The sequence below is a fragment of the Cyprinodon tularosa genome, unplaced genomic scaffold (genome assembly GCF_016077235.1).
Source record: "Cyprinodon tularosa strain WSP-4 unplaced genomic scaffold, ASM1607723v1 ctg716, whole genome shotgun sequence".
Lineage (NCBI taxonomy): Eukaryota > Metazoa > Chordata > Actinopteri > Cyprinodontiformes > Cyprinodontidae > Cyprinodon > Cyprinodon tularosa.
The window spans coordinates 90001-114825 of record NW_024039470.1 but is presented as its reverse complement, the minus strand read 5'-3'; the positions used below and the strand labels follow the sequence as shown (position 1 = coordinate 114825).

General features: G+C 38.2%; 3 long non-coding RNA genes across 4 annotated transcripts in view; all 3 read right to left on the bottom strand.

Annotated features, from left to right (window-relative positions):
- Window positions 1–6638: 6638 nt before the first annotated feature.
- On the bottom strand, window positions 6639–7360 carry LOC119772575. Its single transcript, XR_005279277.1, has 3 exons — window positions 7188–7360; window positions 7042–7091; window positions 6639–6961 (listed from the first exon to the last, which is right to left on the bottom strand). It is a non-coding gene; the product is annotated as an uncharacterized LOC119772575 (long non-coding RNA).
- A 106-nt stretch (window positions 7361–7466) lies between these two features.
- On the bottom strand, window positions 7467–9723 carry LOC119772574. Of its 2 annotated transcripts, none has more exons than XR_005279275.1 (3): window positions 9612–9723; window positions 7683–7838; window positions 7467–7551 (listed from the first exon to the last, which is right to left on the bottom strand). It is a non-coding gene; the product is annotated as an uncharacterized LOC119772574 (long non-coding RNA). The 2 variants fall into 2 exon arrangements; XR_005279276.1 differs by lacking the exon at window positions 9612–9723 and adding an exon at window positions 8470–8602.
- A 2580-nt stretch (window positions 9724–12303) lies between these two features.
- Window positions 12304–24825, bottom strand: part of LOC119772576 — a 14015-nt gene continuing 1493 nt past the window's right edge. Inside the window, exons 3-4 of the long non-coding RNA XR_005279278.1 lie at window positions 17668–17787; window positions 12304–12402 (exon numbers count right to left, since the gene is read on the bottom strand). This is a non-coding gene — a long non-coding RNA (uncharacterized LOC119772576). The remainder of the gene's footprint in view (window positions 12403–17667; window positions 17788–24825) is intronic.

Genomic DNA, 24825 nt, shown 5'->3' with positions numbered 1-24825 from the left:
ATCCTACTTCCATCAGCACCACCCTAAAACAAAGATTACTCTCTGTGGGGGATGGAATAAATGCAGAAGTCAAATTTCATTTTAACATTCAGTTCGAGTGAACAATAAAGTAGATTTTTCAACAAAAAAAATCCTAGACCTGCACTGCTGAACTAAATGTGGACTTTTTTATTAGTCATCAGGACGGTTTTATTGCTTAAATTGGGCCCTTAAAGGTAACAGTGCCAAGCAGGCTGAGGCTCTGGTGGAGGAGGAATCTGCAATAAACTAGCATTATGTAGGCAGCGATAGTTCATGTTGTTGCCCTGAGGCAGACTGGCAACAGGGGTGGAGCTAGATGGGGGGCCAAGGGTGGCCATGTCCCCCCTTAGCCAATCACTGGCCACCCCTACCATTTTTCTTCCCTCTAATACAGATGGTGGTAGCAGTGGAAAACAAGTGGAATATTCTTTTTAATTTTTCATATATTACAATTTTTTCATGTATTCCTAGTTTCTTGACAACAAAAACGCTGCGGTTAATTATACACATCAATATATTAACATTAAAAAGATCATAAATACAGAATGCATGCTCTTTTTAGAACTAGATTTTGTGTTTGATATCGGGTAAAAAGAAAATAACGTGTCTCTGCAATTCATCTAGGAGTCTTCAGTGAAATCAAAGATAAATAACAATTTTAATAAAATCGTATTAAATAATCAATTTATGTAGATATTTGTAAATATCAATTTTATGCAGAATGATTATCGATAAAAGTAGGTAAGTAATGACAATGGAAAAGATGTTTGCCCCAGAACTCCAACCTGAAAGTTTCCACTATACCTTTTATCTAGAAAGCACGAATGTTTAAATATATTGGTCTATTTGTCATCAAAGACTGTAGGAAAGGATAGTTATTCTCATATTAGGATTGACCCTGAGGTTCTGGGCGCCTATCCGCTTTCGGCCACCCCTCAATCTACATTGGCCTGGCCACCCTTATAAAAAAATTTCTGGCTATGCCTCTGACTGGCAACCTATCCAGGGTGGACCCCACCTCTCAGCCATAAACTGCTGCAGATAAGGGCCTCACCATGACCCTGATGGAATGCCAAAAACACATTTTAAAGACTATTTACATTTTTGGCATCTAAACTGTAAAAAAATTTTTTAATCTTTTTTCCACAATTCATAATCCCAACATGAAGCAACATCCTTCTGCTCTTAACAGCCTTTGTCATTAATAGCACAGTTTCCTGGGTAGAGATAGAGAAGCAGACAGAGCTCTGGCAGCTTCCATCAGGCATCTTCAGCATCACAGCTCAACATCCACAGAGCAGCACCAGCTCAGGTCCACTGACCGCTGCCTCAGTCCTTCTACAGTGACTGTGTTTATGATAAGCAGTGAAAGGAATAAATAGAGTAAACAGTAATGATCACCTATGCTAACTATAGGAAATAAAAGCTAAATAAAAGAAAAGAAAACGGCATTTGAAGACGCACGTAAGTGTGGGTGGAAGGATGGATTACAACCTGGCAACCCGAAAGTGACGTCACAAAAAAAAGGAGGAGGGAAACAGGGAGCGGCAGAAGTGGTTTCGTAATTATTTGGTTTCAATATTAAAAACTAACTATAAAAAGTAAGAAACTCACAATAACCCGGTTAAAGAGATCAAACTGCTAACAAGTTATGTAGCGTTAAAAAAATCAAAGAATTAAAACAGAGCTACCGCACCTTAATCGGAATACTTCCAAGTACATTTAACCCTCAGCAGATATGCGTCACAACAAATGCCTTTCTAGCTGCTGAAACCATAAAACGACAGAAACAAAAACAATGGATGCACTGTGGTAAAGCTCCACTAGAGGGCAGCACAGGATAAGAAGTTGTATATAGTTTATAAATGTCCATTTAGATTAAGTACCTGTGGACTGTCTACACTCAGGTAGAGGAGCTTAATCGTTTTCATCTCTAATCTGTAAACTTTTGCCTTAACCAATATTTTCTACCTGTAGTATTACTACAGAAACAGTTGGATTAAAACAATGAATGATTTGTGAATTAAAGAGTTTAACCAATACAACTGATAACCCAGTCAAATGTGCCAAAGCCAAACTTACCCAGAAAGCCTTTAGAGAGTTGAGATTTGAAACATGATATGAAGATAATAAGCACGTCTATTTAATTTCTGTCTAATTAAAAAACATATGGTCATTACTCCTGTAGATATATTAGGTCAGAGTCTTAAGTTCAAATCCCAGTAAAGACCTTTATCTTTTCTATGTGTGTTTTGCTTGCTCATGTGTGGGAAATAGGTCCTCTTTAGTTCAAAACCATCCACATTAGAGTAACTCATCATCAATATAAAACTGTTTCAGTTCAACTGAAGAAAAATAAACAACCGGTACCATTAAGAAAAGCTGAATATAGTCATTTGTAGATAAAAACATCAAAGTAAATCCTGCTTTAAGAAAGTACAAATATAAAAAAAGTCAAAATAATATCTTAAATCTAAATAAACTAAAATACAATTCCACATACAGTTATAAGCTTCAGATATCAAAGATTAGATTAAAAAAAAGGAATAAATTAGAGACAAATCAAAGCAACCATCTAATTTAAGATTTACATTTAGGTCTTTATGAACTTGATTTTAATTAAGCATCTTTATTTCTCCCATTTTCAAATATGAGGGCAAAATACAGATGTTACACAACACTTGGAACAAAAAGTATTTGGTCAGCCACTGATTGTGCAAATTCTCCTACTTTATAAATGAGAGAGGTCTGTAATTTTCATCATACCTTCACTTCAACCATGAGATAAAATTAAAAAATCCAAATTATTTGTACAGGTGCTGGTCATAAAATTAGAATATCATGAAAAAGTAGATTGATTTCAGTAATTCCATTTAAAAAGTGAAACTTGTATATTATATTCATACATTACATACAAACTCATATATTTCAGATGTTTATTTTGTTTAATTTTGATGATTACAAATGACAACAAATGAAAATCTCAAATTCATCATATCAGAAAATTAGAATATTACTGAAGACCAATAAAAACAAAGGATTTATAGAAATGTTGGCCAACTGAAAAGTATGAACATGAAAAGTATGAGCATGTACAGCACTCAGTATTTAGTTGGGCCTCCTTTGGCCTGTATTACTGCAGCAATGCGGCGTGGCATGGAGTCGATCAGTCTGTGGCACTGCTCAGGTGTTATGATAGCCCAGGTTGCTCTAATAGTGGCTTTTAGCTCTTCTGAATTGTTGGGTCTGGTGTATTGCATCTTCTTCTTCACAATACCCCATAGATTTTCTATGGGGTTAAGGTCAGGAGAGTTTGCTGGCCAATTAAGAACAGGGATACCATGGTCCTTCAACCAGGTACTGGTAGCTTTGGCACTGTGTGCAGGTGCCAAGTCCTGTTGGAAAATGAAATCTGCATCTCCAAAAAGTTGGTCAGCTGCAGGAAGCATGAAGTGCTCTAAAACTTCCTGGTATGTGGCTGCGTTGACCCTGGACCTCAGAAAACACAATGGGCCAACACCAGCAGATGACATGGCACCCCAAACCATCACTGACTGTGGAAACTTTACACTGGACTTCAAGCAACGTGGATGAAGTGCCTCTCTTCTTTTCCTCCAGACTCTGGGACCTTGATTTCCAAAGGAAATGCAAAATTTACTTTCATCAGAGAACATGACTTTGGACCACTCACCAGCAGTCCAGTCCTGTTTCTCTTTAGCCCAGGCAAGACGCTTCTGACGCTGTCTGTGGTTCAAGAGTGGCTTGACACAAGGAATGCGACAGCAGAAACCCATGTCTTTCATACGTCTGTGTGTGGTGGTTCTTGAAGCACTCACTCCAGCTGCAGTCCACTCTTTGTGAATCTCCCCCACATTTTTGAATGGGTTTTGTTTCACAATCCTCTCCAGGGTGCGGTTATCTCTCTTGCTTGTACACTTTTTTCGACCACATCTTTTCCTTCCCTTCGCCTCTCTATTAATGTGCTTGGACACTGAGCTCTGTGAACAGCCAGCCTCTTTAGCGATGACCTTTTGTGTCTTGCCCTCCTTGTGCAAGGTGTCGATGGTCGTCTTTTGGACAACTGTCAAGTCAGCAGTCTTCCCCATGATTGTGTAGCCTATAGAACTAGACTGAAAGACCATTTAAAGGCTTTTGCAGGTGGTTTGAGTTAATTAGCTGATTAGAGTGTGGCACCAGGGGCCATCAATTTTGAACCTTTTCACAATATTCTAATTTTCTGATATGATGAATTTGAGATTTTCATTTGTTGTCATTTGTAATCATCAAAATTAAACAAAATAAACATCTGAAATATATGAGTTTGTATGTAATGTATGAATATAATATACAAGTTTCACTTTTTAAATGGAATTACTGAAATCAATCTACTTTTTCATGATATTCTAATTTTATGACCAGCACCTGTAAATTATGGTTGAAAATAAGTATTTGATCAAAACAAACAAAAGTAAACCTAATCCTTTGTATCATGACTTTTGTTGGCAATAACAGAGGTCAAAGGTTTCCTTTCAGTTTTCTTCCTGTTTGCTCATTCTGTAGCTGCTACTCTGGTCCATTCCTCCATCATCTCCTCTAGAGCAGTGATATATTGCATCTTATCACTGGGCAGCACAGACTTTCATCTCCTTCCACTAATTTTCATTGGGTTGGAGGTCTGCAGAAAGGCCATGCCACTCCAGCACCTTGAAATGCAGAGCCACTCCTTCCTTGCTGATTGTTGTGTTTGGGATCATTGTCCTGCTAGAAAAACCAGCCACGTTCTTTCTTCATTGTTCCCACTAACGGGGAAGTTTTAGGAAATATCACCATATACATTCTTACCTAAGCAACGATAAGTCATTCTGTTCCCTTTGCAGAAAGACAACACCAAAGCATGATGCTTCCACGACCATGCTTCACAGTAGTTATGATGTTCTTGGAATGCAGCTCAACAGTCTTCTTCCTTCAGACAAGACAAGTTGAGTTTTTATTTCCAAAAAGTTTGATCTTGGTTTAATCTGACGGCCTAATGTTTTCCCAATCCTCTTCTGGATCATCCATAAGCTCTCAGGGGAACTTCAGATGGGCCTGCATATGCACCGGCTAAAGACGGAGGAGACGCCCGGTCCTGCAGTATGTGAGTCCTTCTGGGCGTAGAGTTACTGCCTTTGTTCCATTGGTCCAAGGTCTCTTGAGGTCGTTCATCAGATCCCTCCGTGGAGTTCTGGGAGGTTTTGCTCACCTTTCAATCATTTTGACACCATGGGATGAGATCCTGCATGGGACCCCAGATGGAGTCAGATTATTAGTTATTTTCAATGTCTTCCATTATCTTCTAGTTGCTCCCAGAGTCAATTTCTTCCCACCAACCTTCTCGCCTTTCTAGATTCACTCTTCCCAGCCTGATGCAGGTTCAGTTTTCTTCCTGGTGTCCTTTGACAGCTCTTTAGTCTTGGCTATGGTTGAGTTTTGAATCTGACTCTTTGAGGCTGTGGAAATCAGCTTTTATACAGGTAAGGTATTCTTAGCCCTCCAGACCTGTATCAAACCGGTCCCATTAATACTGGCAACGAGTCAAGAAAAGAACAAGGTTACAGATCTGACGGCCAAACTTTCTTCATTGTGAGACAGCAAAACTTATTTTCACCATGATTTAGAAAAATATTATGTGTAATTCCTACAATGTGGTTTCCTGGATTGGGCCTATGTTGAAAATTGTTGTCATGTTTTAAGTATGAGAAGTTGCACAATTAGTGGCTGATTAAATACTTTCCACCCCAATGTATTTGAAGAATGACATTCAAATACTGAATTCTAAACACAGAGAACAAAATATGCAATGTATTCCATATTAAAGAGGAACTGAGGGGAATGACAGTCAGTTGCACCTCAGTCAGATGTCAGTCTTTACAAGATGAGTTTCACTGATTTGTAAAGGAGTCCTCATTCAATGGGGTAACTGTCCAGAAAAGTGGAGAATTCAGCAGAATTTTCTGTCCTTGACAGCAGTTCAGTTCTGTAGAGGGGCGACAGTGGCGCCGTGTGTAGGCGTTTGCCCTGAAATCGAAGGATTGACGTTTCAAGCCTCTGCTCTGGCTTTCAGTGTCGTGTCCTTGGGCAAGACACTTCACCTGCATTGTCTACTGATGGTGGTTAGAGGGCCTGGTGGTGCCAGTGTACAGCAGCCAAGTCTCTTTGGTCAAGTCCCCTGTGCTTCAAAAAGCGCTATATAAGTATTGGTCATTTATGTTAGAGATTTGATACTTTGACATCAAGGCTTGCTTCTGTTTATATTGTGTATTTATTTCAGATCCAGGGTTATTTTTAAATCAACTGTTCAAATTTGATCTTGATTCTTGCTTTTCTTCCTCTGTACCTGTAGAATGTGACGGTTGGTAAATGTTAGATGAGTTGTTTTAAAAACTGCAAAGATTATTCAAAAGTCCAGTAAAGAGTTAACCAGAGCACATTTACTCTGCAGGGAACAATGTTTGTCTCTGCTTTGATTAAACATCAATGTTGGGTAGAAACAGGCTCTCATTGGGTCATAAAATGATTCCCACTAGTTATCGTGGCTCTATTTACATTCAGACCTGCAGCCAGTTTTCCAACAATCAGATTCAGTTTCTTAAACAGAGTTGGAGTTTTTTAACCTCCACCATCTTCCTGCTTTCAGAGACGTTTTACTACATTTACAGTTATAGCTCCATAAAACCACACAGGTGTTCACTGTGCAGGAAGTTAGATGTTTCTGCATCTATGAACAAGTCTGCTGTGAGAAAGTCTTGATAACAGACGGTTCAACAGTCCAACAACGTTGTGATGCTGCATCCAGCTGTAAGGTCTGAGCTCCTCTCTCACCTGCTGTCTTTACTGATCCTCCATTTCCTTCCACATCCCCGGCCCCCAGTGGTAAATCCTCTGGAGGAAGTGTGGGGCCCTTTTCGGTAAAATAGTCAAAGAAATGATGTCATCACAAAATAAATGCAATAAGGGTGAAAATAAAGGAAATAAACATACCTTTCTGTGATCTGTGGAATCTTCTCCATTTTCTGTATTTCTTTGTTTTCCTGTCGAGCAGAAAAGGAAAATTCAGGTTAAGAACTATTTCTAGTACTGACAGGACTCAGACGTTTATTTTAGCCTTTAAATAAAAGGAAGCTCACCACATTTAATGTATTATTTCTTCCAGACAACATAAAAAGCCACAGCTATTCCCACACACACCACTAATACAGCAGGAATCTCAACACCTCCAGCCACATTTATATTTTTTCCTCCACACTCTGCATCAGTTGAATTTGTTCCTTCTTTAACCAGCTGAAGATTTAGCTCCTCACATCTGGAATCACACAGAGATCCATTTACAGAAATGCATCCGATCAAACAAGTTCACTCCTGGTGAATAATCTAGATGTGTCTATAGATCTATAGATTCTCTTACTGTGTGTGTGGCTGACAGTGTTAATGATCCATTAGAAAATGTTCCTCTGCTGCATTCAGAGCATTCAGTGTCTGACAGCGACGTTCCTGTAAGAATGAAGAATCATTTCAATCCACATTAACACTGATTATATGTAGAAGAGATATGAATGAATAATATACCATGATTTAAAATAAGAAGTAAATATAAAACCAGGGTTGTTGTAAAAATTTTTTACCTTTCTTGCTAATATATTGTCCAGGTTTACAGCTGCTGTGCTTTTCTGCAGCAGCACAGCTTCCTTCAATAACATCAGCACAGAAATATCCTTCCAGAGCTTCACAAACTGTATCTGATGATCGTGAACATTTGATTTTTAGCCTCAGACCAGAACCTGCCAACATAGAACAAAGTTATAATGAGAGAAAACACTGATTCTGAGTTTAGCTTTTTTATTAGCATTTCCCTGACACTTAAACTGTCCACCACTGTCCTTTTCTCTTTGTATTCTTGACCTAAAGACTTTAACATAAGATAAATAGGTATTTCATTGGTTTTCAAGAAAAATGAACAAGAACCAGAAAAGGAAACAGAAGTAGTCCAATAATTCTCTGGGCTACCAGCAGGGGGCAGCATTTGGAGGAGGTTGTAGCCCAACTATTCTTCACAAAAAGCATCAGAATCTGAATGAGCCACAAAACCAACTAGATTTAGCAGACTGAGCAGTGGAATAAAAACAATGTCTGGAATGTTTGTCTTTTTCACATTGATTTGTAGTATGAGGGACAAAAATTGCAAAACAAAAACATTTATCTGAAAATAAAATTAGGAAAAGGCTATTTTTATATTTTTGTTGTATTTATATTTTTATGTATTTTTCTCTTTATTGTGTATGTATTTATTTATTGATTTATTTATTTATTTCTTTTTTATTTATAAATTCCCACATTTATTTCTGTATTTTTACATTTTCACATTTATATCTACATTTCAGTCTCTGTATGTTAATGGTTGGTTGTTCTTACTTTTGCCTTCAGCACGACTGGTTCCAACTTTCAGTGTCGTTGTGCCCTTGGGCAAGACACTTCACCTGCATTGCTACTGATCAGAGCGCCTGGTGGCATCAGTGTACAGCAGCCTCACTTCTGTCAGCGAGCCCCAGGGCAGCTGTGGCTACAATGTAGTTTGCCACCATGTGTGAGTAAATGGGTGAATGTAGTGTAAAGCACTTTGGTCAAGTCCTCTGACTTGAAAAATGGCTATATAAGAACAGGCCATTTACCATTTCCAAGGTTACTGGAGTGAGAGTCTGTATTAATTAGCACAAAATACAAACTATTTAATTTATCTATGGATTTTATTAAACTATTAAACAGAGGCCGATATGAGACCTTATATGCAGCCTGTTGGTTCATCTTTCTAAAATCTCTGTCCTCCTCGGCTCAGCTAAGCATCTCTAAGGAGTAGCAGAAAACACAGAGGCAGCGCGGGCAGAGCCTTCAGCATCAGCAGCTGAGAAGCAAGTAGAGACACAGCAGGTGAAAGATGATGAACAATAGAGCAGGAGGAGAAGGTTCAGTTCCAGGTTTTCTCTGAGGTCATGATGTGATGGTCTGTTAGGATTTATTCAGACATCCTTCTGCTCTGCATCCATGTATGAACCGTTTGCTTCTGTCTGACTCTCCCAGTTAACCAATAATGCTAAAGAAAAATATTAGAACCACAGAGACAGAAATGTGGAAATAAAAATAAATAGAAGTAGAAATAAATTAACTAATAAATAGTTGTTTAAAATGAAAAATACACAATAATACGAAAACAAGAATTAGCCTTTTCATGACCACATCTTATTTATGAATTTATTTTTATATTTAGCTTTAAAAAAATGTGTATTTATTTATTTATTTATTTATTTATTTATTTATTTATTTATTTATTTATGTATAACTAAACTAGTTATACATAAATAACATAATAATAATAATATACAAACTCAACTAAATTCTATATTATTTATATATTAATTTATACAATAATATGTGTATTTATTCATTTTCGTGTTTGTTTTGTTTTTTTAATTTGTTTCCCTTATAGTGATATCAAGATCTTTGAAGTAAAAAAAAACAAAAACTTCAGTGATGAAGAGGAATAAAATGAGACATTTCACCTTCATCACATCTCTTGCATGGGTTGCATTGCTTTTTCCCAGTAGGAGTCTCCATATATGTTCCATCAGCACAGAGTAGACAGGATGTTTCTGTGAACTCATTGCAGTCTGTGTCCACTCGACTCCCTATTTGAAAAGGAAAAGAACAATAGTAAATCTGGAACTTCATCTTTAATTTCAAAGACATATCAATGAGGCAAAAGATCCAAAGCTCATCCCAATAAAGATTCTGCAAGAAAATCTGTATTTGGGCACAAGTATTTGAAACAAAAAAAAGTAAAAAAGATCAATTTTATTAGCTAGGTTAAAAAAAAAAAAAAAAAAAAACTGAGTGAGGAAATATTTTACTCCACATAAACACCTGAGGGATGGCAGCTGCTGAAAACCCTGATCAGAACCACATTTATGGAAAAGTTCATCCTAAAACTCCAAGATGCCGCACCAAGGAACCATGTTAGTCAGACCTGAAGAGGTGCTGACAGCAGATTATAACCTCTAATATTAAAAAGATCATATAAATTTGATCTTTTTGATTCCTAAACTCAGTGAACTACATAATTACCAAGAGCCACATGACAACACCAGGAGACTAACAAGGTTTATTCTAAACTAAGGATGTCTGACGTTCTAGCTGTGATACAATTTATGAGCCAAATAGCAACCGTAATAATGAGATGTTTGGTAAAAAATATTACTGTGATTAAATTATTAATAAGCACACAAAATGGACTGACTGTGTCATGGCAACAGGGTATTAAGTCACACACTTCATTTCAAAAATCGAAAACGACCCTAAAGTTATCCACAGATTAGTCAAATTTAACAGATGTGAAAAATTAATCAAGGTAAAAAAAAAAAAAAAAAAAAAAAAACTGCTTCTAAGAATGCAAATAAATCCATGAGTAAAATAATATCCAACAGTAAATATCTATTCTATATAGATATATAGATATATAGAATAGGTCAATATAGTTATATATAGTTTCTGCTTCAACCACTTCTTGAGTAACTTAACATGAAATATCAGCTCTAATTTTTTTAGACTAAAACAGAAACAACTAGAGAAGTGCAGACCTTCATCAAGCAGTAAATTTCGCCCCTAATTGTGAATTACACCGATAGCTAAAACTCACACATGATCTTGATCATTATCTAGTTTAATGGATTGTTCCTCTGGGAAAACATTTAAATAAAATCTATTCATAACTTCCTGTACACAGCCTGACAGACAAACTCTCTTAAAAACATAACTTTCTTGGTGGAAGTAATAATACAACCAACGTTGAAAAATCTGTATAAAACACACTAATACTGTTGAGCTGGACTGTCAATGTAGAAATGATCTGGGCTACTAACTATTACTATACACCCCAAAAATATTTTGGAGTATGTGAGTGATTTATATGGAATATCAATGAAAACCCTGCCCTCATATCTGCTTGGTTTCAGATAACCATCATGAATGTATGATCTCATTGAATTTTTTCTGTATAATCATTTAGAGGACATGTGTTTGGAATTTATGCTATATAAATAACCTGCCAAGTATAAAAAAGCTAGGTGGGCTTTATCGTTAACTATTCGCTTAAAGGGGAACACCGTTTATTTTTACATTGGGCCCTTGATTTTACGTTATTTCATCATGTTCTACTCACTAATATGAGTTTTGTGTCATTTGCAGCCGTTCTGAAGATATTCAGTTAGGTTATATCCAAGTAACGTCTTCCTATGGGCAACGACTTGAAGGCACAAACTAAACTGTTCATCATTAATCATTTATGGTATGCCAGCATTCATAACATGTAGGAGAATCACTGTCCACCAGACATCCGCGGTTATATTTTTTATATTTATATATTTTTTAAACAAAGCGGAGCGTATATGACGTCATCCGTGTGCCAGACTGGAGTCGTAACAGGCACCCCGGGCCACAGGCGGCTACGCTCTACCTCTTCTATTCATCCTAGCTACTCTGAATCGTTCAATTCCATTTGGAGAGCGAGAACATCTGTGGTAGCAGCACTAGACATCTTCCAGACATGTGAGGAAAACTAGCAGCAGTTCAGCGGACAGGATAAAGTAATGGTAGCCAGCGCGCGTGGATGACGTCATACACGCGCTGCTTTGTTTTAAAAAGATATAAATATAAAAACTATAATTTTATAATAATATTAATATAATATAACATGATGTAATAACGTAAAATCAAGGGCCCAATATAAAAAAACACCTTCCCCTTTAAAAACATTTATAAAAGTTTAAAATATAATATTACTAAATAATGTTTCGTTTACATCATTGGATATGCCTTCCGGTTTAAAAACATAATTTTTACTTTTTTTTTTATTACTTTAAAAGCTAATTTAAACTTTTTTGATAGAAACAAGTAAGAAATACTTTTATCTATAACAATCCTGTCTTATGGATTTCTTGTTTTTATTTGTCTCACCTTTTAACATGTGAACTATAAATAATTTAGGATCCTGAAAAAATATTATCTTGCCTTAAGAATTACAGTCTGCATATTCTGTGTATAGAGTTTACATATTTTAGAAGACAGTCAAAGTTAAATCAAGGCTTTATGAGTGATTCTCAAATCATCTGACAGCATAGAAGAATACTTAAACTCTGAAGTATATGATTGATTAAAGGAGAAAAAGGAAAAAGCAGAAATAGTTTTATCTTGTTGAGTCTTACCAGTAGGGCACACAGTGCAGCATCCGTGTCCAACTTTGTACTCTGTAATATGACATCTCTTGAGGCTACAATTCATAGATGGAATTAAAATCATCTGTGAAGAAAATTCATTTCAACACTTTTAGTAAATTCAGCAGTAGATGTAAACAGACATATTTTCAGATACAGAATAATCCTTCTCTATATAAAGTGAACAAATGTGTAAAGTTACATTAACACTAGATGTCCCGGAGAATTCCAGTTTTCCTGCAAGCCCCCCTCCCCTCTACAAGTTTGTGTATTCACTCTACCTGTTGCTGTCCTTTTTGTAATGCAAATAATCTGGGATGTGAGCAGCCCTTCTACTGGCATCAGAACCAGAGCATGCTCCAAACACTTTTCATTACCTGCCCCTGTAACATCAGACCTTTTTGCAGGAATATCTTTAAGTCATATCTAAATCTTTTATTTAGGCAAACCTATTGAACAAGCAGATATCATACGGATCCTATTTCCTGAGCTGAGAACAGGTCATAACCATGCTTTTCCAATAAGAATGAATACATATGAAGCTACAATTCCTTCATTTGTGACAGGTATACTTTGTGCAGTGAACACAACGCTCAGTGCTGTGGTTCCTGTTGCAGAGATTGCACACCTGGCCTGCTTATAATAACAATGAAAAAATATAAAAAATTTAATTTAGCACATTTTCCCAAAGTAAGAGTTGTAGTATGAACTAGATGAGGCTATCTATGTGTGCTACAAGTTTGGTGGTACTACAATGATCTATAGTGTAATTATTGGCTATTATATGCTTATAATAACAATGAATAAATCTCCAAAAATACAGTTTGGCCTATCTTCCCAAAGTAAGAAAAAAAAGAATGTTAGAACTATAAATATACAGTCATATGTTTATATAATTATTTTTTATGTATTTACCGTAAATTCTCTAATATAGGCCCGGGCCTTTATTTCACTCAAGTGCATCGCGGTCCAGGCCTTTATTGGATAGAGGCCAGAATTAGAGACAGGCCTCTATTGCTATTTGAGCAAAACAGACTACCAGTGGAATGAATAAAAATGAGATTTTGTGTCTATTTGAACCTATAAAACACTAGGTTCATTTATTGAAAAAGTACAGTTACCATGTCTCGCTTGGTTTGAAGTAAAAAAAAAAAAAAATCCTCCAATTCTGTTTAATTCTCCTCCCTTTAATCTCCTCATCACTCGCGCTCCTCCTGTTCTGCTGCGTGTCTGTTCTCTTCCTCGCGCAGACGGGCAGCAGCAGGGCCTGTCGTTCAGCTGCGCAGGGCTGTGGTACTTGTATGTTACTACCACAAGTATAATGTTGAGGTATGCCCAGAAAAAAACGTTTATAGCCCCGGCCTGTATTAGAGACCGGCCATTATTTACCTCCTCTGCAGAGGTGTCAAGTAACGAAGTACAAATACTTCGTTACTGTACTTAAGTACACTTTTTAGGTATCTATACTTTACTCCATTACTTATTTTTCTTCATACTTCTGACTTCTACTTATTACATTTTCACACGAGTATCTGTATTTTCTATTCCTTACATTTTTAAAACAATCGTTACTCGTTACTTTTGGCTTCGGTTTAATGCAGAGGTCACGGATTAGCGGACCGGTGTTATGCGGAAAAGTGCATCCCTGCAGGAACATGCATCCCCAGTAGCGGGAGCGCGCCTCGCTCTGTACAACCACATATCAACGAGGGAAACGGATTAAACTATGACCAATTTAGCTACTTGTTGTTTTATTAATGATATAAAAACGTTTAAATATTCCTCTCGTGGGGAAAACATTTGTGGTTATTTAGAAGATTCATTTAAAAAATATATGGGTGTTATGAACAACATTAAATCCAAAGCTTTTGTCCGAGGAACGGCTGATTTATTTGTTGTAGTCTCTTGCTTTTCACACACAACAATAAACAGTGATGCCGACGTGACAGCACAGCGTTCACAGACCAGTGTGATGCATTCGCGAGCGTCCGATAGCTATGGTGCATTCAGGAGCATGGGACATTTCATATTTTAAAGGAAAGATACATAAACGGCTTTTTTTTTTTTATAATACTGAATGCTCTATAATTGTATTTCTGTTTTTTTTATGATGCACATCTGCTAGTTTTTCAAAAGCCAGTTTAGAAGCTCCAAATGAGGCTTCAGATCAGACAGTGACAATTACGCTGTCATTGCTTTACAGGCAGAACTAGCATTTGCTGACCCTTGACCTTTAACTACTGATGGATGTATAGGAACAGTCATACAAGCGTCAACTCCTCTGAGATAGCACAGGATGCAATTTTTGGCAATTTCTTTTTTTTTTTTCAATTTAAAAATTTTATGTATAACATTAATGCATAAATACCTCATTTTGTTTCAGTGTTAAATTCTGTTTAAAGTAACAGATCATTAAAAATGTCTCCAGACCTTTACTGGTTGATGATTTTCTTTATTCAGACCCACTGATTTTTTTATTGGTTTCCCCTGGTTTAATGTTTCTAAATATTTATTTCCCGTCATGTGCTCCATCCAATGCAGATCATTGGCTCCATCCACATCTAGTGAAAACTAGTGTGATTGGATGAGTCATAGAACGCAAACACTCATTGGTTAGCTAAAGGAAACCATCAGAAGCAAGCAGGTGTTCTTCAAACTGCTAACGTGAATTGTCTATGCCATGCTACAATGTTGGATTCAGAAAAAGATGTTGAAATGTCTGAAAGGTCGGACACAGGCGAGAGCGTATCGGGAGATGGAGACCAACAAGACCTTCCTCATCCTTGGCAATATCTCAAAGAATTTTTACAAATAGTCGAAACATTGAGCTTTCAGTTCATATAGCGGCATCTGGCTGTTTTTTTTAAAGGTTACTTTATACTTTTATACTTTAAGTAGTTTTTGAAGCACATACTTTTTCACTTTTACTCGAGTAAAGAGGTCAACTTGCTACTTCTACTTTTACCAGAGTGTTTTTAAACTGCAGTATCTATACTTCTACTTAAGTAACAAATGTGTGAACTTTTGACACCACTGCTCCTCTGACAGCGAGACCGGCCAATGTTAGAGTCCCGGTCGCTATTGGAATACAGGCCAATATTAGAGAATTTACGGTATTAGTGTTTTCAAGGCTGCACTTTAAGATATGAAATTATCTAGAGCTGTTCTAAACTAAATTTCTTTTTGTTTACACTTGTGTATACAAAATGACAAAATAAATCTGTCTAAATCATAAGTAATTATTGGCTTTTATATTCTTATAATAGCAATGAAAAATCTAAAAAAATTAAATTTAGCACATTTTCCCAAAGTAAGAGTTGTAGTGTGAACTAGATGAGGTTATCTACGTTTGGTGGCACTACAATGATCTATAGTGTAATTATTGGCTAATATGTGCTTGTAATAACAATGAATAAATCTCCAAAAAAAGTAAGTGTTGTAGTATGATCCAGATGAGGTTATCTGTGTATCCTACAAGTTTGGAGGCAGTACAGTGATCTATAGCAGAGGTCTTCAACAGGGGGTCCGCGACCCCTAGGGGGTCCATAGGGGTACTGCATGGGGGTCGTGAAAGGTTTGGTTGATTACTTTTTTTTTTTTATATATATATTTCCCCTGCAATTTTTCTACTAATTGAAATGTGTTTAAATACACATTAACATGAATTTAACACACTGTAGTAAACAGATAAATGGAGGCAGAAGATGTCTTTCAGTCATCAATGCACACATTCAGCGACACACAGGAGCTCTTTCAAGCTGGGCACCGTTTCATTCACAACACCTGTCCCATCAACCAGGAATCAGAATCAGAAATACTTTAATAATCCCAGGGTGAAACTACTTTCTTTACATGACACCATTTTTAATAGAGTGACCATAGCACCAACTTGATATAACACAATTTCATACAATATGTATAATTAGGGGGTCCCGGCTCCCATCTCGCCATCAGTTTGGGGGTCCTTAGCCTGGGAAACGTTGAAGACCCCTGATCTATAGTGTAGTCATTGCTCATTTTATACTTATTCTAATAATAGAACAGAGGTGCCATTGAATCCAATAAATGTTATAATAATCCACCTCTCCTTGGTGACGCTTTTGAATATTTCTCTCTGATTATTTTGCAACTTGCAGATGGTCCCTAAGCATTTGCGGAGCAGTGAGCTCCCAATAGGGTCCAATGTAATTCTCCCAGCGCGATAGGAGACTCGTTTTGAGGAAACTACGGTTGTAGCTCACTGTCTGCCTTGCTGTGGTTGCAGAGAGGTGTCTGTTTTGTAGAATTAATCATCTGCTGACGAGTTATTAATCTGGAAAAGCGGAATCTGTGAATATATTGCAACTTTACTGCAGTTTCACGATGCTGTTTGCACGGCTGCAACGGAGGAGAGGGGAGAGAGAGATCGCTTGAGTTATATTTCCCCCCAAATAAATAATGCTTATTATCGTATAAATGGTCGTTATTGTATAAATATTGCTGCTTTCTACAGCGTTCCAGCTCATGCAGCTATTTTGATTGTACAGATCGGTTATTGTCTTATCGCTGCGCTGGTGGCTGCACTGAAATCATTGCGGTGTTGGCGACACTGATGACGTAGACCTAGTTATATTTAATTAAAAATAGGATCCCCCCCCCTCCAGGCTCTCAGGTGAAACAGTCTCAAAGAGAGAGACTTTAGCTGAAACCGAAACTGAAGGGGGTGGAATGGTTCTCCAGCCACAGCGCTAATGGGCATTGACATCTGAAAAGGGATTCATGAGTTATGAAGTACTGTTGGGGGGACTGGTGGCTAACGAAAATTCTCGTATCTCTGGGTTTTCTAGTGTTAACCCTGCTGTTCTCCTGTGACATGACTCCCACATCACTTCTTATGCATCAACTAAACAAACACATTCTGAAAAAAGTAGTGATTCAAAAACAAGAAAAGGGAAAGATAAAATAATGCTAGTGCATATCATCGTAAGACCTCACGTCCTGCTCACCTTAAGAGAAAGATCTATAGTAACAACATGTAACTTCAGTGGCAAATGTTACAAATTTAGTTGTGGCTGGTTTGGCATCAGTTTTAGACTGAGGCTTTAACTTCATAAAAAAGAACAATTAAGCATTCTGGAGATTTGTTAGTTTTTTTTTTTTTTTTTTTTTTGTGATATTGCTCCCTACCTAATGTTTTTTAACTGTATTTTAAAAAGTTTTGATAAATACCTTACAGGAGTTGGATTAAAAACTCCCATTGGTAGACTTGTACCTGCTACCCTTAATGTGTGGTTACGAGATTTTAAACCTCTGCTTCCCATGGTCACTCAGTATAAGACATTTGTCAGATTAGTGCAACAAGCATATTTACCAGCAGAAAGGCAGTTGCTACTTTACTTCCTCGGAGGTTCATTTTTTTTAAATCACAGCAGGAGTTTTCTTTAACGACAGACACCATCTCACAGATGGAACAGCAACAGGAAATCATCACCTGTAAACAAAAGAAAATCTTTAGTGAAACGAGGTCTCACCATTGTCTATCGTCTATATATATATATATATATATATATATATATATATATATATACTGCTCAAAACAATTAAATTAACACTTTGGAAACACATCAGATCTCAATGAGGAAAAAAATCATGCTTTTTATTTATACTGATATGGACTGGGTGATGTGTTAGGAACAAAAAGAAACATCATTTGATGGAAATGACAATTATCAACCTACAGAGGGCTGAATTCAAAGACACGCCAAAAATTACAGTGAAAAAATGATGCGGCAGGCTAGTCCATTTTGCTGAAATTTAATTGCAGCAACTCAAAATAGTATTCAGTAATTTGTATGGCCCCCACTTGCATGCATGCATAGGCAGATCTACTGGGGTAACCAAATAGGGCAAAGCGAGGGAGCCAGGGGTCATGTGGAAATGAGACACGGGATGAAACAGGTAAAAACTGATTAACTATCTATCGAGAAATTAAACCATAATGAAAGCACACTGTACATAGCATAGCTGCAGTGCTGATTTTAGATGATAAAAATCAGGTTGCAGAACGTTATTTCTCTATCTATGAAGTTAGTTAGGCCTGACGTCTCAGCCTCATAAAGACATATTTGCGGTCAACTATGACAGAAAAGAGACTATCACGTTTGGCTGTACTCAAATCAAAATGCACAAAGGCATTGGATCTAGATAAAAGTGTGAAGCGTTTTGCTGAGCAACATGGAAATCACCGCTTTCAGCTATTATAGTCATGTTAACTTTATGTTATGCTCTCTGGTGAGCCTTTACAGAGCTGCTACATTTTGTTTTGGCACCTGAGAAAATCTGATATTTCCTTTAATAAAACCAAAAGTGTTAAAAATATAGTTAAAAATGTGATACTGGTGTAAATCCTGCTTAATATGAAGCCGTGTTGTTTCTTTTTTTTTTTATATAGTATGAAACTATCCAGAAATGACCTGTATGAACCTACTCACAAGCAAAATGTATTTTTATGTTGCTACTTTTCAGATTTGTGGAGATTTTGATGTAACATACAGTACCTGCCTTTTGTTGATTTGTTGATACAGCAGCTCTATCTACAGCATATTTACATGGATGAAATGTTCCCTTCATGTTGCCTTAACTGCTGTATGTCAAGTTACTGAGGAACAAATGGGGTAAATGTGTGTTCAGAGTAAACAATACATAGATGTCTGGTACCTTGTTTGGGTGCCTTGACCCATTTATTTCTACTGTGTAGTTCTGCTCACTTTAGTCCAGCTCAGTCCATAGATCTCTGATGGGAAACTTTTTCTTTCTATAGTTTCTTCTTGTGCAAATGCTGCAAAGCTGCCTCTCTGACAGTCAATCTCACTCATCTGCGACTCAGCACCTGTGTCATACCTTAATACCTTTCCTGTGATAAGGCCCCTCTAGAAGTAGTGTTATCCTTCTTCTATCTCCTATTAAGTGAGATCTCATTGTATGATGTATTTCTAATATGAACCGTTTCACATGAAACACTTACTGTACATACTATTCTCACCAGTGATAACTGTGATTAAACTCAGTGCAAACAAATGCCATATGTTGCCACCCCTCAAAAACCACCTTTTTCTAGATCCGCCCCTGCATGTATGCATGCCAGACAAAGTTGTGGCATGCTCCTAATGAGACGACGGATGGCGTCCTGGGGTATCTCCTCCCAGATCTGGACCAGGGCATCACTGAGCTCCTGGACAGTCTGAGGTGCAACCTGGCGGCGTCGGATGGATGGAAACATAATGTCCCAGAGGTGTTCTATTGGATTTAGGTCAGGCAAGCGTGGGGGGCCAATCAATGGTATCAATTCCTTCATCCAGGGACTGCCTGCATACTCTCGCCACATGAGGATGGGCATTGTCGTGCACCAGGAGGAACCCAGGACCCACTGCATCAGCATAGGGTCTGACAATGGGTGCAAGGATTTCATCCCGATACCTAATGGCAGTCAGGGTGCTGTTGTCTAGTCTGTATAGGTCTGTGCGTCCCTCCATGGATATGCCTCCCCAGAACATCACTGACCCACCACCAAACCGGTAATGCTGAACAATGTTACAGGCAGCATAACGTTCTCCACAGCTTCTCCAGACCCTTTCATGTCTGTCACATGTGCTCAGGGTGAACCTGCTCTCATCTGTAAAAAGCACAGGGCGCCAGTGGCGCACTAGCCAATTCCGGTGTTCTGTGGCAAATTCCAATCAAGCTCCACGGTGCCGGGCAGTGAGCACAGGGCCCACTAGAGGACTTGGGGCCCTCAAGCCAGCCTCGAGAAGTCTGTTTCTGATTGTTTGGTCAGAGACATTTACACCAGTGGCCTGCTGGAGGTCATTTTGTAGGGCTCTGGCAGTGCTCCTCCTGCTCCTCCTTGCACAAAGGAGCAGATATCTGTCCTGCTGATGGGTTGTAGACCTTCTACAGCCCTGTCCAGCTCTCCTGGAGTAACTGCCTGTCACCTGGAATATCCTCCATGCTCTTGAGATTGTACTGGGAGACACAGCAAACCTTCTGGTAATGACACGTATTGTTGCGCCATCCTGGAGGAGTTGGACTGCCTGTGCAACCTCTTTAGGGTCCAGGTAGCTCCTCATGCTAACAGTAGTGACAGTGACCCTAGCCAAATGCAAAACTGATGAAAAAGATTAAGAAAAGATGAGGAGGGAAAAAAAGGCAATGGCCTTCACCTGTAAAACCATTCCTGTTTTGATGGTCGTCTCATTGTTGTTCCTCTAGTGCACCTGTTGGTAATTTCATTAACACCAAAGCAGCTGAAACTGATTAACAACCCCCTCTGCTACTTACCTGACCAAACCAATACCCCAGAAGTTTAAATAACTTGATGCTATACTCTGATTACAGAGTGTTCCTTTATTTTTTTTGAGTACTGTATATATATATATATATATATATATATATATATATATATATATATATACACTATATTGCCAAAAGTATTTGCTCACCTGCCTTGACTCACATATGAGCTTAAGTGACATCCCGTTCCTAATCCATAGGGTTCAATATGACGTCGGTCCACCCTTTGCAGCTAGAACAGCTTCAACTCTTCTGGGAAGGCTGTCCACAAGGTTTAGGAGTGTGTTTATGGGAATTTTTGACCATTCTTCCAGAAGCGCATTTGTGAGGTCGCACACTGATGTTGGACGAGAAGGCCTGGCTCTCAGTCTCCGCTCTAATTCATCCCAAAGGTGTTCTATCGGGTTGAGGTCAGGACTCTGTGCAGGCCAGTCAAGTTCATCCACACCAGACTCTGTCATCCATGTCTTTATGGACCTTGCTTTGTGCACTGGTGCACAGTCATGTTGGAAGAGGAAGGGGCCAGCTCCAAACTGTTCCCACAAAGTTGAGAGCATGGAATTGTCCAAAATGTCTTGGTATGCTGAAGCATTCAGAGTTCCTTTCACTGGAACTAAGGGGCCAAGCCCAGCTCCTGAAAAACAACCCCACACCATAATCCCCCCTCCACCAAACTTTACACTTGGCACAATGCAGTCAGACAAGTACCGTTCTCCTGGCAACCGCCAAACCCAGACCCGTCCATCAGATTGCCAGATGGAGAAGCGCGATTCGTCACTCCAGAGAACGCGTCTCCACTGCTCTAGAGTCCAGTGGCGGCGTGCTTTACACCACCGCATCCGACGCTTTGCATTGCACTTGGTGATGTATGGCTTGGATGCAGCTGCTCGACCATGGAAACCCATTCCATGAAGCTCTCTGCGCACTGTTCTTGAGCTAATCTGAAGGCCACATGAAGTTTGGAGGTCTGTAGTGATTGACTCTGCAGAAAGTTGGCGACCTCTTCGCACTATGCGCGTCAGCATCCGCTGACCCCGCTCCGTCAGTTTACGTGGCCTACCACTTCGTGGCTGAGTTGCTGTCGTTCCCAAACACTTCCATTTTCTTATAATACAGCTGACAGTTGACTGTGGAATATTTAGGAGCGAGGAAATTTCACGACTGGATTTGTTGCACAGGTGGCATCCTATCACAGTTCCACGCTGGAATTCACTGAGCTCCTGAGAGCGACCCATTCTTTCACAAATGTTTGTAAAAACAGTCTGCATGCCTAGGTGCTTGAATTTATACACCTGTGGCCATGGAAGTGATTGGAACACCTGATTCCAATAATTTGGATGGGTGAGCAAATACTTTTGGCAATATAGTGTATATATAAACTATTTTCTCACCCCTCGTGGGGGGGTATGTGTCATCCTAAAGCTCGGGTCCTCTACCAGAGGCCTGGGAGTTTGAGGGTTCTGCGCAGTATCTTAGCTGTTCCTAGGACTGCGCTCTTCTGGACAGAGACCTCTGATGTTTTACCTGGAATCTGCTGTAGCCACTCTCCCAGTTTGGGGGTCACAGCCCCCAGTGCTCCAATTACCACTGGCACCACTGCTGCTCTTACTTTCCACATCTTTTCTAGCTCCTCCTTCAGTCCTTGGTATTTCTCAAGCTTCTCGTGTTCTTTCTTCTTGATGTTGCTGTCGCTTGGGATTGCCACATCTATCACTACTGCCTTCTTCTGCTGTTTGTCGACCAACACGATGTCTGGTTGGTTAGCCATCACCTGTTTGTCAGTCTGGATCTTGAAGTCCCATAGGATCTTAGCTCGGTCATTCTCAACTACCTTAGGAGGTGTCTTCCATTTTGACCTTGGGACTTCCAGCCCATACTCATGGCAGATGTTCCTGTACACTATGACAGCTACTTGGTTGTGGCGTTCCATGTCTGCACTTCCTGCCTGCATTCTACACCCTGCTGTTATGTGCTGTATTGTTTCAGAGAATCTTATTAAAGATTGATCTACACTTTTTCACAGAGAATTCAAGTTTTTTGGGACTGGATTCTAAAAATCAGTTCAGAGAACATGAGATTACTTGTTTTTGGTTTGTTAAATATGAGCGACATACGAATCCTTTTATGTTTATTTAGTTATATTTACATTACATGAAAATCATTGAAATTATTTTCAGATTAAACATAAATAGATTAATTAATTCTATGGGGAAAAGGAATTAATCTAGGGTTAGGATTAGGATTCACTCAATGATGACAACCTAATGAGCCTACTGACACAATCTGAGGGCATTCTATGGGTCTGATAGCCGCTAATAACGACTATTTATTAGGATGATAACATCCAAAATACTAAGTACAAACAGCCACTTAGTATTTACTGTGTAAAAGAAGACTGAATCAACCTGAGGAGGAACCCATGGGATGATGCACAGGTTATATATATTAGAACAAAGTGTTTATTCTTCATCCTCACCTGCTGCCAGAAGATTTCACCTAAATAGTACATTGATCTACTAGCATTCAAGAAATAATCCCATAATAATATGGCTGTCACAACAGGCTATGCCAAGCTGTTTTGATATGTACTAAGTTTACTGAATACGTATTCCCTGATATTTCAAAAAACATTTTTTCCTTGTCAAAATAACCATTCAAACAAAATGACATTCTCCACATCTAGAATAATCATTCTGGATTTCTAGAAACAAATTTCAGATCTCCATATTCCAAATATTACTGGTCAGCATTTGTATTATTTTAACTATGAAAAAATGTATTTGAGATATAAACACATATTCAGTCAAGCTGATAAATGTCAAAACAGCCACATAAAATGTGCAAACATTTCGAGGAATATAAAACTAGTAAGAGTATAAAATTCTTACTAGCATAAATTTGTTGTTTTTTTTACTTTCTAAAACTTGGTTTCTGCTACAAAATATAATTTAGAAAATATATTATTACAGTCATATCTAACAGTGTGATTTTGATCAGGAACAATCTTATTTTAATGATCTACAAATGGAACAACAGAGAGGAGAATGAATGTAAAAATCGCCTGTCTGGTCTGGTAAATTTCACTTCACAGCATGAAGTTTTACACACTTAAGACTACAATGCTTTATTTTGATTTTTGACTTAATTGATTAGTCTTTAATTATTCTTTTAAAAGTAAACTACCTTTAGTGGAACCAGCTGACTTGGTTAAGTAATTTAACGTGTCATTTTGTAGTGTATTTATATATGCCAGTAATAAATGAGTTCAGAAGCTATTATTTTGTCTCTAATTACATAGAAAATCCTAGATGACAACTGACATGCAGCTTTTCCTTCTTCCCCATTATAAGAAAAACAAGTTCTTGCAGGAGCATGAGTTGGTTTTGTCAGCCAGTTTAGCGTACTTAACTGAACCAGTTTAGTATGCTGTTTATTCCACATTAATACCATGGAATAGCAGACATCCCAAGTCTCCCGGAAGTTCCGGGAGTCACCCTGATGTAGGTAGTTGCTCATGGATGCCCACGAGTCGGATTAATTATCCCGGATTTTAAACTATGGGAGGTGTTGTTTTTTAATGTGAGTGAGAGCGTGCAGGCAGTACAATAATTCGTGCATCATGTGCTGATTAGAACTACTTTAACTGTGCAGATAGCAAGAGACAGATCGGGGTGGGGAGGAGGTTACTTGTGAAACCTGTACAGCGTGTGTGTCCAAAGCGATGCTCTGATAAACCAGCATTCCAGGTGACTGGTTGATCAGAGAGCTGATTGGAACAGTCTGATACGTTTCTCTGGGTTACTCTCTGACAGTCACCTAGTTACCACTCAAAGCTGTGCATCCTGGGAATCGACAGAGGTTGAATCCTCGAGTAAAAAAACGAAAAATATCGGACTAATTTTACAGCAGAATATACTAAAGTATATCCACGTCTAGTGAAGGTGAGGAATATTGGCAGATCTAGACCAAATGTACCAGGGGGCCAGGTACATTTTCTGTGCCCCCATGTTTTCATGGGGGCACAGAAAAGCATGAAATAAAAAACAGGGCAAGTGATTCAAATATATTAATATAGCGGCATGAAGTGACATTTCTTTTCAATTAGGTTCAATAAAAAATCTATTTCTTATGAGGTCAATATACATTTATAATTTAGGAATTTTACATATTTTTGACTTAA